The 14,340-nt window shown below is 41.8% G+C and overlaps 1 protein-coding gene across 1 annotated transcript in view; it reads right to left on the bottom strand.

The window, feature by feature from the left end:
* The window catches only part of LOC114219771 (histone-arginine methyltransferase CARM1-like), a 294,102-nt gene that overhangs the window by 97,308 nt on the left and 182,454 nt on the right, over positions 1–14,340 (bottom strand). The gene's annotated exons all lie outside the window — the stretch shown is intronic.

Below are 14,340 nucleotides of genomic sequence, written 5' to 3'. Positions count from 1 at the left end.
GAGGAGGGGAGTGGGGTGGGTTCCAGCAGGGTCAGTTTCCTGGATGGATTCCAAATGGAGTTCTCAGCCAGCAGTGCTCTGGCCAAGAAAGGATTTTCATTAAAACTGCATGGAGGAGGCAGAATGGAAAAAAAAAAAAATCAAGATTTGAAAGACTGAAAATTATAGCAGAGGTAGATGCTACAGCACCATCCCCAACACCATAAGTGACGACCATCATACTTGCTACTAGGTACTGAGTTCCTATCATGGGTCACTGAGCACTCCTTATGCAATGTGTCATCTTGACCTTGCAAGGACTCCAAAAATTAGTCACTACTTTAACAGATGAGGACATTAAAGCCCAGAGCTGGTAGACAACTCGCCCAAGAGCTCAAGACCAACAGGATAAAGGTCTATGGCTGGTGCATGCTGAATGGCCCGGCTTCAGTTCAAACGAGGTTTTCCGGCTCTGGAGCTCGACTGTAACCCATGTGCCGGGCTGCCTCATTCATGCACGGGGAATGGGGAATCTAAGTGACCAAGTGTTTCCACACCACCCTTAAGCCCAGAGAAACAAACTTCTCCCTTGGCAATTTCAGTAGTACCTCTCAGGGGTTGTGGAGGGGGCGGGCTCTAAAGTAAGATTAACTGTGTTCCAATGCTGGCCTTTTCATTTACTATTTGTATAAAAGAAGGGAAATTACCAGCATCCTTAGGCCTCAGTTCTTTTAGCTCTAAAATGGCAATGAGGGGCGCCGGGGTGGCTCAGTCAGTTAAGCATCTGCCTTCGGCTCAGGTCATAAGGTGCTGGGATCCAACCCTGCCTGACGTCAGGCTCCCTGCTCGGTGGGGAGCCTGCTTCTCCCTCTCCCTCGGCCCCTCTCCCTGCTCATGCTCTCTCTCTCACATAAAAAAATAAAATCTTTAAAAAATAAAATAAAATGGCAATGATGTTAGCATTTAATCTCACAAAATTATAATGAAGATCAAAGGAAACTGCTATAGACTGAGTATCTCTATACCCCTAAAATTCAAATGTTGAAACTCCAACCCCCAATGTGATGGTATTTTTTTAGTTCAATTAATAAACATATAGTGTATTATTAGTTTCAGAGGTAGAGTTTAGTGATTCATCAGTCTTACATAACACCCAGTGCTCATTACATCACGTGCCCTCCTTAATGTCTATCACCCAGTTACCCCATCCCCCACCCACCTTCCCTCCAGCAACCCTCAGTTTGTTTCCTAAAGTTAAGAGTCTCTTATGGTTTGTCTCCCTCTCTGTTTTGATCTTATTTTATTTTTCCTTCCCTTCATCTATGATCCTCTGTTTTGTTTCTTAAATTCCACGTATAAGTGAAATCATAAATATCTTTCTCAGATTGACTTATTTTGCTTAGCATAACACCCTCTACTCCATCCATGTCATTGCAAATGGCAAGATTTCATTTTTTGATGTCTGAGTAATATTCCATTGTATATATATGCCCCATCTTCCTTATCCATTCATCTGTCGATGGACATATGGGCTCTTTCCATAGTTTGACTATTGTGGACATTGCTACTATAAAGATTGGGGTGCAGGTGCCCCTTCAGATCACTACATTTGTATCTTTGGGGTAAATACCTCATAGTGCAATTACTAGGTAGCTCTATTTTCAAATTTTGGAGGAACCTCCATACTGTTTTCCAGAGTGGCTGCACCAGCTTGCATTCCCACCAACAGTGTAGGAGAATTCCCCTTTTCCTGCATCCTTGTGAACATCTGTGGTTTCCTGCCTTGATAATTTTAGCCATTCTGACTGGTGCGAGGTGGTTTCTCATTGTGGTTTTGATTTGTATTTTCCTGATGCCAAATGATATGGAATATGTTTTCATGTGTCCATTGGCCATTTGTATGTCTTCTTTGCAGAAATATCTGTTCATGTCTTCCGCCCATTTCTTGACTGGATGATTTGTTCTTTGGGTGTTGACTTTGATAAGTTCTTTATAGATTTTGGATACTAGCCCTTTATCTGATAAGGCATTTGCAAATATCTTCCCCATTCTGTCGGTTGTCTTTTGGTTTTGGCGACTGTTTCCTTTGCTGTGCAAAAGCTTTTATCTTGATGAAGTCCCAACAGTTCATTTTTGCCCTGGCTTCCCTTGCCTTTGGCGATGTGTCTAGGAAGAAGTTGCTGCGGCTGAGGTCGAAGAGGTTGGTGCCTGTGTTCTCCTTTAGGATTTTGATGGATTCCTATCTCACATTTATGTCTTTCATCCATTTTGAGTCTATTTTTGTGTGTGGTGTAAGGAAATGGTCCAGTTTCATTCTTCTGCATGTGGCTGTCCAATTTTCCCAACACCATTTGTTGTCTTTTTTCCATTGGATCTTCTTTCTTGCTTTGTCGAAGATGAGTTGACCATAGAGTTGAAGGTCCACTTCTGGGCTCTCTATTGTGTTCCATTGATCGATGTGTCTGTTTTTGTACCAGTACCATGCTGTCTTGATAATTACAGCTTTGTAATAGAGCTGGAAGTCCGGAATTGTGATGCCACTAGCTTTGGTTTTCTTTTCCAACATTCCTTTGGCTATTCAGGGTCTTTCTGGTTCCATATAAATTTTAGGATTATTTGTTCCAGCTCTGTGAAAAAAGTTGATGGTAGTTTGATAGGGATTGCATTGAATGTATAGATTGGTCTAGGTAGCACAGACATTTTAACAATACTTGTTTTTCCAATCCATGAGCGGGGAACATTTTTCCATTTCTTTGTGTCTTCCTCAGTTTCTTTCATGAGTTCTATAATTTTCTGAGTACAGATCCTTTACCTCTTTGGTTTATTACTAAGTATCTTATGGTTTGGGGTACAATTGTAAATGGGATTGACTCCTTAATTTCTCTTTTTTCTGTCTCATTGTTAGTGTATAGAAATGCAACTGATTTCTGTGCATTGAATTATACCTGCCATTTTGCTGAATTCCTGTATGAGTTCTAGCAATTTTGGGGTGGAGTCTTTTCGGTTTTCCATGTAGAGTATCATGTCACCTGCAAAGAGTGACAGTTTTACTTCTTTGCTGATTCGGATGCCTTTTATTTGTTGTTGTTGTTGTCTGATTGCTGTGGCTAGTACTTCTAATACTACGTTGAAGAACAGTGGTGAGAGTGGACATCCCTGTCGTGTTCCTGACCTTAGTTAGGTGAAAAGCTCTCAGTTTTTCCCCATTAAGAATGATATTCACTGTGGGCTTTTTGTATATGCCTTTTATGATATTGAGGTATATTCCCTCTATCTCTACACTATGAAGAGTTTTAATCAAGAAAGGATGCTGTGCTTTGTCAAATGCTTTTTCTGCATTTAGTGAGAGGATCATATGGTTCCTGTCCTTTCTTTTGTTAATGTATTGTATCACATTGATTGATTTGTAGTTGTTGGACCAACCTTGCAGCCCAGGAATGAATCCCACTTGGTCGTGGTGAATAATCCTTTTAATGTACTGTTGGATCCTGTTGGCTAGTATCTTGGTGAGAATTTCTGCATCCATGTTCATCAGGGATATTGGTCTGTAATTCTCCTTTTTGGTGGGGTCTTTGGTTTTAGGATCAAGGTAATGCTGGCCTCATAGAACGAGTTTGGAAGATTTCCTTCCATTTCTCTCTTTTGAAACAGCTTCAGAAGAATAGGTATTAATTCTTCTTTAAATGTTTGGTAGAATTCCCCTGGGTAGCCATTCGGCCTTGGACTCTTATTTGTTGGGAGATTTATGATTACTGCTTCAACTTCACTGATTGCAGCTAGCTTCCCTGCTCTGATGCCTGGGAACTGTGACCTCTCAGGAAGCACAGCACTCCCCTCAGAGGGGAGGGGAGATATATATATATATATAGACACACACACACACACACACACACACACACACACACACATATGTACACAAAAATAAAATTAAATACAGTGGAAGGATAGGCTATAACTGTAAAAATAAAAATTAAAAAAGTCTTAAAAAAAGAGTTGATAAAATAAGAAATTGGTTGAAAAGGAAAGAGAAAAAAATGGAAAGAGTAAAGAATCATGAGGAAAAAAACCATGAAATCTATATACTATTTTCCCCTAGTGCTGGAGTTTAGCAGTTCTGTGTGACTGGTAAACTTGGTCTTAGCCAATGTTCTTGCTGATATCCTGGGGGAGGGGCCTGCTGCGCTGAGTCTCAGGCGTCATTGCCCCAGGCAGAATTGCACAGCCCTTGCCAGGGGGCCAGGCTGAATAAGCAGCTCCGGATTGCTCTATGTGGCTTTCATTTCCTGAAGTCCTTCCGAGCCACTTTGGAGAATGGAGGTAAAATGGCAGTGCCCTGATCTCCAGCGCCAGAGCCTGAAGCTCAGGGCCGCACTCCTCAGTGTGCCCTCGGGGCGCAGTAGTCACCAGCCCTGTCCCCCCCAGTCTCCCTCCACACCTTGTGTTCACCTGGCCTGTGACCTAGCATTTCCATCTTGGGCACATGACCCCACTTCGAGTCCCCAGACGCTATAGACTCCTGCAGCATGTAGCCGCACCGCTCCACCCGGCGGGAGGAAGGGGGTTCTGGCCAGTTCTGCCGCTTGTTGGGCCCCTGATTGAGAGTGGTCGCCCAACCACTCCAGGGTTCTGGGTTTATGGCAACCTGGAGCTGACTGGGCTCACTGATTGCAGCCAGCTTCCCTGCTCTGATGCCTGAGAACTGTGTCCAACTCAGGCACCCCTGTCTTCCTGTGACTCCAGGGATCCTGAGGCCCCACACTGTCCCGCCTAGGATTCTGCCCCACTTCACCACCTGAGTGCCTTTCAGGCAGGGATGTCTCTCACTGGAGGAGACTACTAAAAGTTCCGATTCTGCACTCTGCTGCTATAACACTTTCCAGTACCCGGTTTATGGAGGCTCTCTCCCCCACAGTTTATCTTCCTGATATATCACCTTGTTTTCACTTCTCCATACCTCCTATCTTGCAGAAGTTGGTCAATTTTCTATTTTGTAGAATTGTAGCAATTCTTCTCTCAGATCTCTGGTTGAGTTCACAGGTGTTCAGAATGATTTGATAGCTATCTAGCCGAATTTCTGGGACCAGACAAAACTAAGGTCTCCTACTCCTCCGCCATTTTGTAAAGTTCAATGTGATGGTATTTGAAGACGGGCCTTTGGGAAATAATGAGGTCACAGGTGCAGAGCCCTCATGATGGGGATTAGTGCCCTTGTAAGAAGAGACATGAAAGAACTTGCTTCCTCTCCTTCTGGGCCGTGTGAGAATATAACAGGAAAGCCACTATCTATAAGCCAGGAGATGAGTCCTCATCAGACACCAGCTCTGCTGACACACTGGTCTTGGACTTCCTAGCCTCCAGAACTATAAGAAATAAATGCGTGTTGTTTAAACCACCAGTCTATCATAGTTTGCTATAGCAGCCTGAACCAAGACAGAAACAGTATATGGAAAGCTCTTGGCATGGTGCTTGCATATACTATGTTTCTCAATAAATAAAAGCCATTGGATTGATCATCCTAAACCCATGCGCTTCTTAGGTAATTAATTTCACGAAGAAAGAATACAAGGGTTTAATGAAAAGGTAGCATCCATCATCATTAGCCATCAGGGAAATTCAAATCAAAACCACATTGAGATACCACCTTACACGAGTTAAAATGGCAAAAATGAACAGGGAAAGAAACAACAAATGTTGCAGAGGTTGTGGAGAAAGGGGAACCCTCTTACACTGTTAGTGGGAATGCAAGTTGGTACAGCCACTTTGGAAAACAGTGTGGACGTTCCTCAAAAATTTAAAAATAGAACTACCCTATGACCCAGCAATTGTACTACTGGGTATTAACCCCAGAGACACAGATGTACTGAAAAGAAGGGCCATATGCACCCCAATGTTCATAGCAGCAATGTCTGCAATAGCCAAACTGTGGAAAGAGCCGAGATGCCCTTCAACAGATGAATGGATGAAGAAGATGTGGTCCATATATACAATGGAATAGTACTCAGCCATCAGAAAGGATGAATACCCAACTTTTACATCCACATGGATGGGACTGGAGGAGATGATGCTAAGTGAAATAAGTCAAGCAGAGAAAGTCAATTATCATATGGTTTCACTTATTTGTGGAACATAAGGAATAGTATGGAGGACACTAGGAGAAGGAAGGGAAAAATGAAGGGGCGGGGAATTGGAGGGAGAGATGAACCACGAGAGACTACGGACTCTGAGAAACAAACAGGGTTTTAGAGGGGAAGGGGGAGGGGGGATGGGTTAGCCCGGTGATGGGTATTAAGGAGGGCACGTACTGCATGGAGCACTGGGTGTTATACGGAAACAATGGATCATGGATCACCACATCAAAAATTAATGATGTATTGTATGGTGGTTAACATAATAAAATTAAAAAAAAACAAAAAAGGTAGCATCCTCCATGGACTCACAGGGATTATTCCAGACTGGTCTTCAGAATGATAAAGCAAACAAAAAAGGACTAAAAAAAATTTCGGTTTTGTGGTGGATTTGGTAGGTTCAGAGTTGTGGTGAGCAACCATTCTAGACCGTCTAGGAATGAGGGGATTCTTGAGACATTAAAACGGCGATAGTTAGCTATTTCAGTTTTCAGAGGGGAGGGGATATTTACTACCAGGAGAGTTCAGTACTGGAAAAAGTGTACTGACCTTCTCTTTTTCCTTCATAGTAAGAGTGACCCATATGCCTGGTGACAGTGGGAAACAGTACTGAGCATGCACAGCCTGGAGCTTGGAAGGGGCCAGCCTGCTCACACCCTGCTCAAGCACGTGCTCTTCAGTGCTCTACACAGGAGCTTGCTGAGCAGGCTCTAAGCTTATCCAGGGAGACTAGTTGTTCAGCATACAAATGGGTGGAAAAATTCAGTCTGTGGGAGAAAGAAATAGGAAGCCTTATTTGGCCACAGGTCCAAGCCCTGTTCTTCAATCAGCACTAACAACCATAAAGCTGCTATTATTTCTACCTGACATCTGTGTCTATTTCTAAATTGGTTCAGAACTCAGAGGGGGAGAGAGATATAATTAATTATCAACCATGTGATTAATTATCACCTTCATAAACCCCAACAGATAGAAGTCTATTTTATTTCATTGGCAGACAAACCCCTTTCAGGCTGTCAGGAAAAGGACATTTTGCAAAATCAAATGAGGTTACAGCTATGAGTGACCTTAAAGATGATCCAGTCCAATATCTTCATTTTTATAGATGAAAAGATCACAAATGAAATGGTCAAGTGACATAATCCATGTGAAATTCTGTGAAAGCTTATAATGCAAATTATTCATATGATTGGTAGTTTGGGAAGCAGTCTTTAGAAGCTATAGCCCCAGAAGTAAAAACAGATTATAGAAATACAGAAATGAGATTATAAATAATAGAAAATAGATTATAGATTAAAACTAAGCAATTTAGAGAGAGATAGGTTTCCCTTAACAAAAGTATTACCTCCAGGAAACACATTCAAACCATGAAGAATGGATCAATATTTTGGAGGTTTTTTTTTTTTTTAATTAGCAAAAAATGCCTACCTTTGGTCAATAAGAGTACTCACCCACAATCTTGAATACCAGCTAAAGTGTCAGAAGAAACAAGCATTTCTCCTCTATCCTAATCCTGCCCACCTGCCATAATCAGGTTCTCCTCATTAGCAATGTTTCCTCCTATCTGTTAACCAGGCAGGCCCCACTGGCAAGGCAAGGTCCTGGGCACCTCAAGACATAAGACAAGACATAGGAGGAAAACCATTTACCATGCTAACGGACACCAAAAGAAAGCTGGGGTGGCAATCCTTATAATAGACAAATTAGATTTTAAACCAAAGACTATAATAAGAGATGAGGAAGGACACTATATCCTACTTAAAGGGTCTATCCAACAAGAAGATCTAACAATTGTAAATATCTATGCCCCGAACGTGGGAGCAGCCAATTATATGAGGCAATTAATAACAAAAGCAAAGAAACACATCGACAACAATACAATAATAGTGGGGGACTTTAACACCCCCCTCAATGAAATGGACAGATCATCTAAGCAAAAGATCAACAAGGAAATAAAGACTTTACACGACACACTGGACCAAATGGACTTCACAGATATATTCAGAACATTCCATCCCAAAGCGACAGAATACACATTCTTTTCTAGTGCACATGGAACATTCTCCGGAACAGATCACATCCTGGGTCACGAATCAGGTCTCAACTGGTACCAAAAGACTGGGATCACTCCCTGCATATTTTTGGACCACAGTGCTTTGAAACTAGAACTCAATCACAAGATGAAAACCAGAAAGAACTCAAATACATGGAGGCTAAAGAGCACCCTACTAAAGAATGAATGGGTCAACCAGGAAATTAAAGAAAAATATTAAGAATTCATGGACACAGATGAAAATGAAAACACAGTTGTTCAAAATCTTTCGGATGCAGCAAAGGCTGTCCTAAGAGGAAAGTATATAGCATCACAAGCCTTTCTCAAGAAACAAGAAAGATCTCAAATATACAACCTAACCCTACACCTAAAGGAGCTGGAGAAAGAACAGCAAATAAAGCCTAAATCCAACAGGAGAAGAGAAATAATAAAGATCAGAGCAGAAATCAATGAAATAGAAACCAAAAGAACAGTGGAACAGATCAACAAAACGAGGAGCTGGTTCTTTGAAAGAATTAACAAGATTGATAAACCTCTGGCCAGACTTAATCAAAAAGAAAAGAGAAATAACCCAAATAAATAAAATCATGATTGAAAGAGGAGAGATCACAACCAACACCAAAGAAATACAAACAACTATAAGAACATATTATGAGCAACTCTATGCCAGCAAATTAGATAATCTGGAAGACATGGGTGCGTTCCTAGAGATGCATAAACTCCCAAAACTGAACCAGGAAGAAACAGAAAAATTGAACAGACCTATAACCACTGAGGAAATTGAAGCAGTCATCAAAAATCTCCCAACAAACAAGAGCCCAGGGCCAGATGCTTTCCCAGGGGAATTCTACCAAACATTTAAAGAAGAATTAATACCCATTCTTCTGAAACTTCCAAAAAATAGAAATGGAAGGAAAACTTCCAAACTCATTTTATGAGGCCACCATTACCTTGATCCCAAAACCAGACAAAGACCCCATCAAAAAGGAGAATTACAGACCAATATCCCTGATGAACATGGATGCAAAAATTCTCACCAAAATACTAGTCAATAGGATCCAACAGTACATTAAGAGGATTATTCACCACGACCAAGTGAGATTTATCCCTGGGCTGCAAGGCTGGTTCAACAATCACAAATCAATCAATGTGATACAATACATTAATCAAAGAAAGAACAAGAACCATATGATCCTCTCTATAGATGCAGAAAAAGCATTTGACAAAGTACAGCATCCTTTCTTGATCAGAACTCTTCAGAGTGTAGGGATAGAGGGTACATACCTCAATATCATAAAAGCCATCTATGAAAAACCCACAGGGAATATCATTCCCAATGGGGAAAAACTGAGAGCTTTCCCCCTAAGGTCAGGAACGCGGCAGGGATGTCCACTCTCACCACTGCTATTCAACATAGTATTAGAAGTCCTAGCCTCAGCAATCAGACAACAAAAAGAAATCAAAGGCATCTGAATCGGCAAAGAGGAAGTCAAACTCTCACGTTTTGCAGATGATATGATACTTTATGTGGAAAACCCAAAAGACTCCACCCCAAAACTGCTAGAACTCACTCAGGAATTCAGTAAAGTGGCAGGATAGAAAATCAATGCACAGAAATCAGTGGCATTCCTATACACGAACAACAAGACAGAAGAAAGAGAAATTAAGGAGTCGATCCCATTTACAATTGCACCCAAAACCATAAGATACCTAGGAATAAATCTAACCAAAGAGGCAAAGAATCTGTACTCAGAAAACTATAAAATACTCATGAAAGAAATTGAGGAAGACACAAAGAAATGGAAAAACGTTCCATGCTCATGGATTGGAAGAACAAATATTGTGAAGATGTCAATGCTACCTAGAGCAATCTACACATTCAATGCAATCCCTATCAAACTACCATCAACCTTTTTCAAAGAAATGGAACAAATAATCCTAAAATTTGTATGGAACCAGAAGAGACCCCGAATAGCCAGAGGGATGTTGAAAAAGAAAAGCAAAGCTGGCGGCATCACAATTCCGGACTTCCGGCTCTATTACAAAGCTGTCATCATCAAGACAGTATGGTACTGGCACAAAAACAGACAGATAGATCTATGGAACAGAACAGAGAGCCCAGAAATGGACCCTCAACTCTACGGTCAACTCATCTTCGACAAAGCTGGAAAGAATGTCCAGTGGAAAAAAGACAGTCTCTTCAACAAATGGTGTTGGGAAAATTGGACAGCCACATGCAGAAGAATGAAACTGGACCATTTCCTTAGACCACACACAAAAATAGACTCCAAATGGTTGAAAGACCTAAACGTGAGACAGGAGTCCATCAAAATCCTAAAGGAGAACACAGGCACCAACCTCTTCGACCTCAGCCGCAGCAACTTCTTCCTAGAAACATCGCCAAAGGCAAGGGAAGCAAGGGCAAAAATGAACTATTGGGACGTCATCAAGATAAAAAGCTTTTGCACAGCAAAAGAAACAGTCCACAAAACCAAAAGACAACCGACAGAATGGGAGAAGGTATTTGCAAATGACATATCAGATAAACGGCTAGTATCCAAAATCTATAAAGAACTTCTTAAACTCAACACCCAAAGAACAAATCATCCAATCAAGAAATGGGCAGAAGACATGAACAGACATTTTTCCAAAGAAGACATCCAAAGGGCCAACAGACACATGAAAAGTGCTCAACATCGCTCGGCATCAGGGAAATCCAAATCAAAACCTCCATGAGATACCACCTCACACCAGTCAGAATGGCTAAAATTAACAAGTCAGGAAACGACAGATGTTGGCGGGGATGCAGAGAAAGGGGAGCCCTCCTACACTGTTGGTGGGAATGCAAGCTGGTGCAACCCCTCTGGAAAACAGTATGGAGGTTCCTCAAACAGTTGAAAATAGAGCTACCCTACGACCCAGCAATTGCACTACTGGGTATTTACCCCAAAGATACAAATGTAGTGATCCCAAGGGATATGTGCTCCCCAGTGTTTATAGCAGCAATGTTCACAATAGCCAAACTGTGGAAAGAGCCAAGATGTCCATCGACAGATGAATGGATAAAGAAGATGTGGTGTATATATACAATGGAATATTATGCAACCATCAAAAGGAATGAAATCTTGCCATTTGCAACGACATGGATGGAACTGGAGGGTGTTACGCTGAGCGAAATAAGTCCATCTGAGAAAGACATATATCATATGATCTCACTGATATGAGGAATTCTTAATCTCAGGAAACAAACTGAGGGTTGCTGGAGTGGTGGGGGTGGGAGGCACTGGGTGCCTGCCTGGGTCATAGACACTGGGGAGGGTATGTGCTATGGTGAGTGCTGTGAATTGTGTAAGACTGTTGAATCACAGACCTATACGTCTGAAACAAATAATACATTATATGTTAAAAAAAAAAAAAGAAGAAGATAGCAGGAAGGGAAAAATGAAGGGGGGAGGGAATCGGAGGAGGAGACGAACCATGAGAGACGATGGACTCTGAGAAACAAACTGAGGGTTCTAGAGGGGAGGGGGGTGGGGGGATGGGTTAGCCTGGTGATGGGTATTAAAGAGGGCACGTATTGAATGGAGCACTGGGTGTCCCCTTTCTTCTCTTCTGTGCTCCAGCCCCCAGTTATCTAATGGCAGTGACAGCATCCATCTACAGGAGCCAAAATTACAAGGGAGGGGAACCCACCTCTCCATTCAGTGGCGCTGTCATTTCCAAAGGCTGAGACCATCCCCCGCTGCCTTTTTTCTTTCTTTGTCCTCTCTCTGGTTGGCCAATGTAGGCCAAATCACAGAAGTGCATGACAGCGTGAACTTTGTGGCCAGAGACTAACAAGTGGTCCCAGGGAATTAGAAGGTACCAGGGAAATCATGTAGAGGAATGAGCTTGGCAAAGCAACTCCATAAAGTTTTCTTTTTTTAAAAAATAAATTCCTGGGCTCACTGTGTTTCTGTACATGCATGAATTTGATCTTAATTTGCCTATCAGTCCTTTGAGAACTCTGCCCAGGTTCCAGACTGAGCACTGGGTGACACACACATGCAGATCCAAATAGCGCTGCCAAAGGCTTTGAAAAACTGAGCTGACATAAGAACCAGAGCTCTTGGAAGCCCACCCAGGGGCATGGAACATGCAGCCGGAACCTAACCAAGTTGAATGAAAACTACAACAAAAATATCAACATTCTCCCTAGACTTTAAAAAAGCCCTAGAATCTCAGAACATAATATTCAAAATGTACAGAATACAATCCAAAATTCCTTGCCATATGAAGAATGAGGAAAATTTCAATTCTCTTGGAAAAGACAATCAACTAAAACTAACACAGCAATACCACAGACGTTAGAATTATGTGACAAAAACTATGACAAAAAGCTCCAACCAGCAATCATGAACACTGCACAAACCAATGGGTACAAAAGAAAGTCTCAGGCAAGAAACAGACGACATCAACAAGAGTCAGGTCGAAATTCTGGAACTGAACAATACAATAACCAAAAAAACCCAAAAAGCAAACAAACAAAACAAACCACACCACCTCTGATGGGCTCAAGAGCAGAATGGAGATGACAGAGGAAAGCAAGCCAGCAGCAAATCATCTTCTAGCTGGGTGACCATTTATCACTACTTTTTCATGCATTTTTCTCTGTTTTAATTAACTACTGAGGCATAACAAGCCACATCAAAATTTAGTGGAAACAATTTATAACCTGGAAACAATTTATAATTTCTCTCACTTCCACAGGAAGGCTGGGCAGCTTCTTTGCTGGTCTTGCCTACATACATTCATGTTTCTGCATTCAGCTGGAGGGGCGGCTGGACTGGCGGTCCAAGATGGCCCCATGCATAGGAGTGGCAGGTGGTGCTAGCCTTTGACTGGCGTGTCTCAACTAGTTCTCTTTAAGCGAACTTTCAACCTCTAATAGGCTAGACTGGGCTTCTTCATGATATGGTAATCTCAGGGTTCCAAGAGGGTGAGGTCTGGAGCCACAAGGCCCCTTAAGCCCTCGGCTCTGAAATCCATACAATGTTAATCTCTGTCATAGTGTTTTGGTGAAAGCATATCAGAAGAACAGCACAGAGATAAAGGTAAAAAAATTAGACTATCTCTTGATGAAAGAGAAGCTATTAAGACTTTGCAAATGGGTGTGGACACAGGGAGCCATGACTCTTTAGCATCATTATTTCAATGTTACACCATACCCTTCCAAGAGAGTTAGTGCTACAAGTATCAAAGGCCATGGTCTACAATTGCTATGACAGTAGAAGAGACTGTGAGATTCAGAGAGGTTTAGTGCTTTGCCTAAGATCACACAGCTCGTTTGGGAGAAAACATAAAAACCAAATCCCAGGACTGCCGATTCCACTGACCAGTCCTCACGTCTCTGAGAGGGGCCACACGGTATTTTGAACACTGGCTATTTAACAGGTGGGAGAATAATGGGCAACACTTGTATGATGTGCCAGCAGTCATTTATCATTCAGATCCATTTGTGAAGGAAATCAGTGCAGGCACTTGTGGAGTCTATGAAAAAAACTGAAGCGAAGAGACTCAATAAGAGCTATTCATTATGTAGCAATAGAGGTCCTAACCCATTCAGTGCTCCAAGACCTAGTGCATTCAGTCTCTTGCGTTCCTGGCGCTCAAAGCTTAATTTCTCCATTGAGGCAAAATTCACATAACATAAAATTAACCATTACTCATTTTACATTATAAAATTCAGTGTCATTTGGCACGTTCACTAGGTTATGTAACTGTTATCTGTATCACGTTTCAAGACCTTTCTATCACCCCAAAAGGAAACCCTGCACTCATGAAGCACCACTCCCCATTTCTCCCTCCCGCTGCCGCTGGCCACCACTGGTCTGCTTCCTTTCTACGGATTTGCCTATTCTGGATGTTTCAGGTAAGTGGAATCATATGCATGAGCTTTTGTAACTTCTTTGACTTGGCACATTTTTGAAGTTCATCCATGTTGAAGCATGTACCAGCATTGCATTATTTTTATGGATCAGATAAATATGAATGACACCCACAATATTCCATTGTATGGATAGACGACATTTTGTTTATCCATTCATCAGTTGATGGGCATTTGGGGTTCTTTCCACTTTCTGGCTATCATGAATAGTGCTGCTATAAACATTTGCGTACGAATAGTGGTTTGAATACCTCCTT

Source organism: Eumetopias jubatus, unplaced genomic scaffold, assembly GCF_037043125.1.
Source record: "Eumetopias jubatus isolate StellerSeaLion01/CBP00866 unplaced genomic scaffold, mEumJub1_p1.0 scaffold_15, whole genome shotgun sequence".
Lineage (NCBI taxonomy): Eukaryota > Metazoa > Chordata > Mammalia > Carnivora > Otariidae > Eumetopias > Eumetopias jubatus.
Note: the sequence above shows the minus strand (reverse complement) of the source record. Positions and strands in the feature narration are given on the sequence as shown.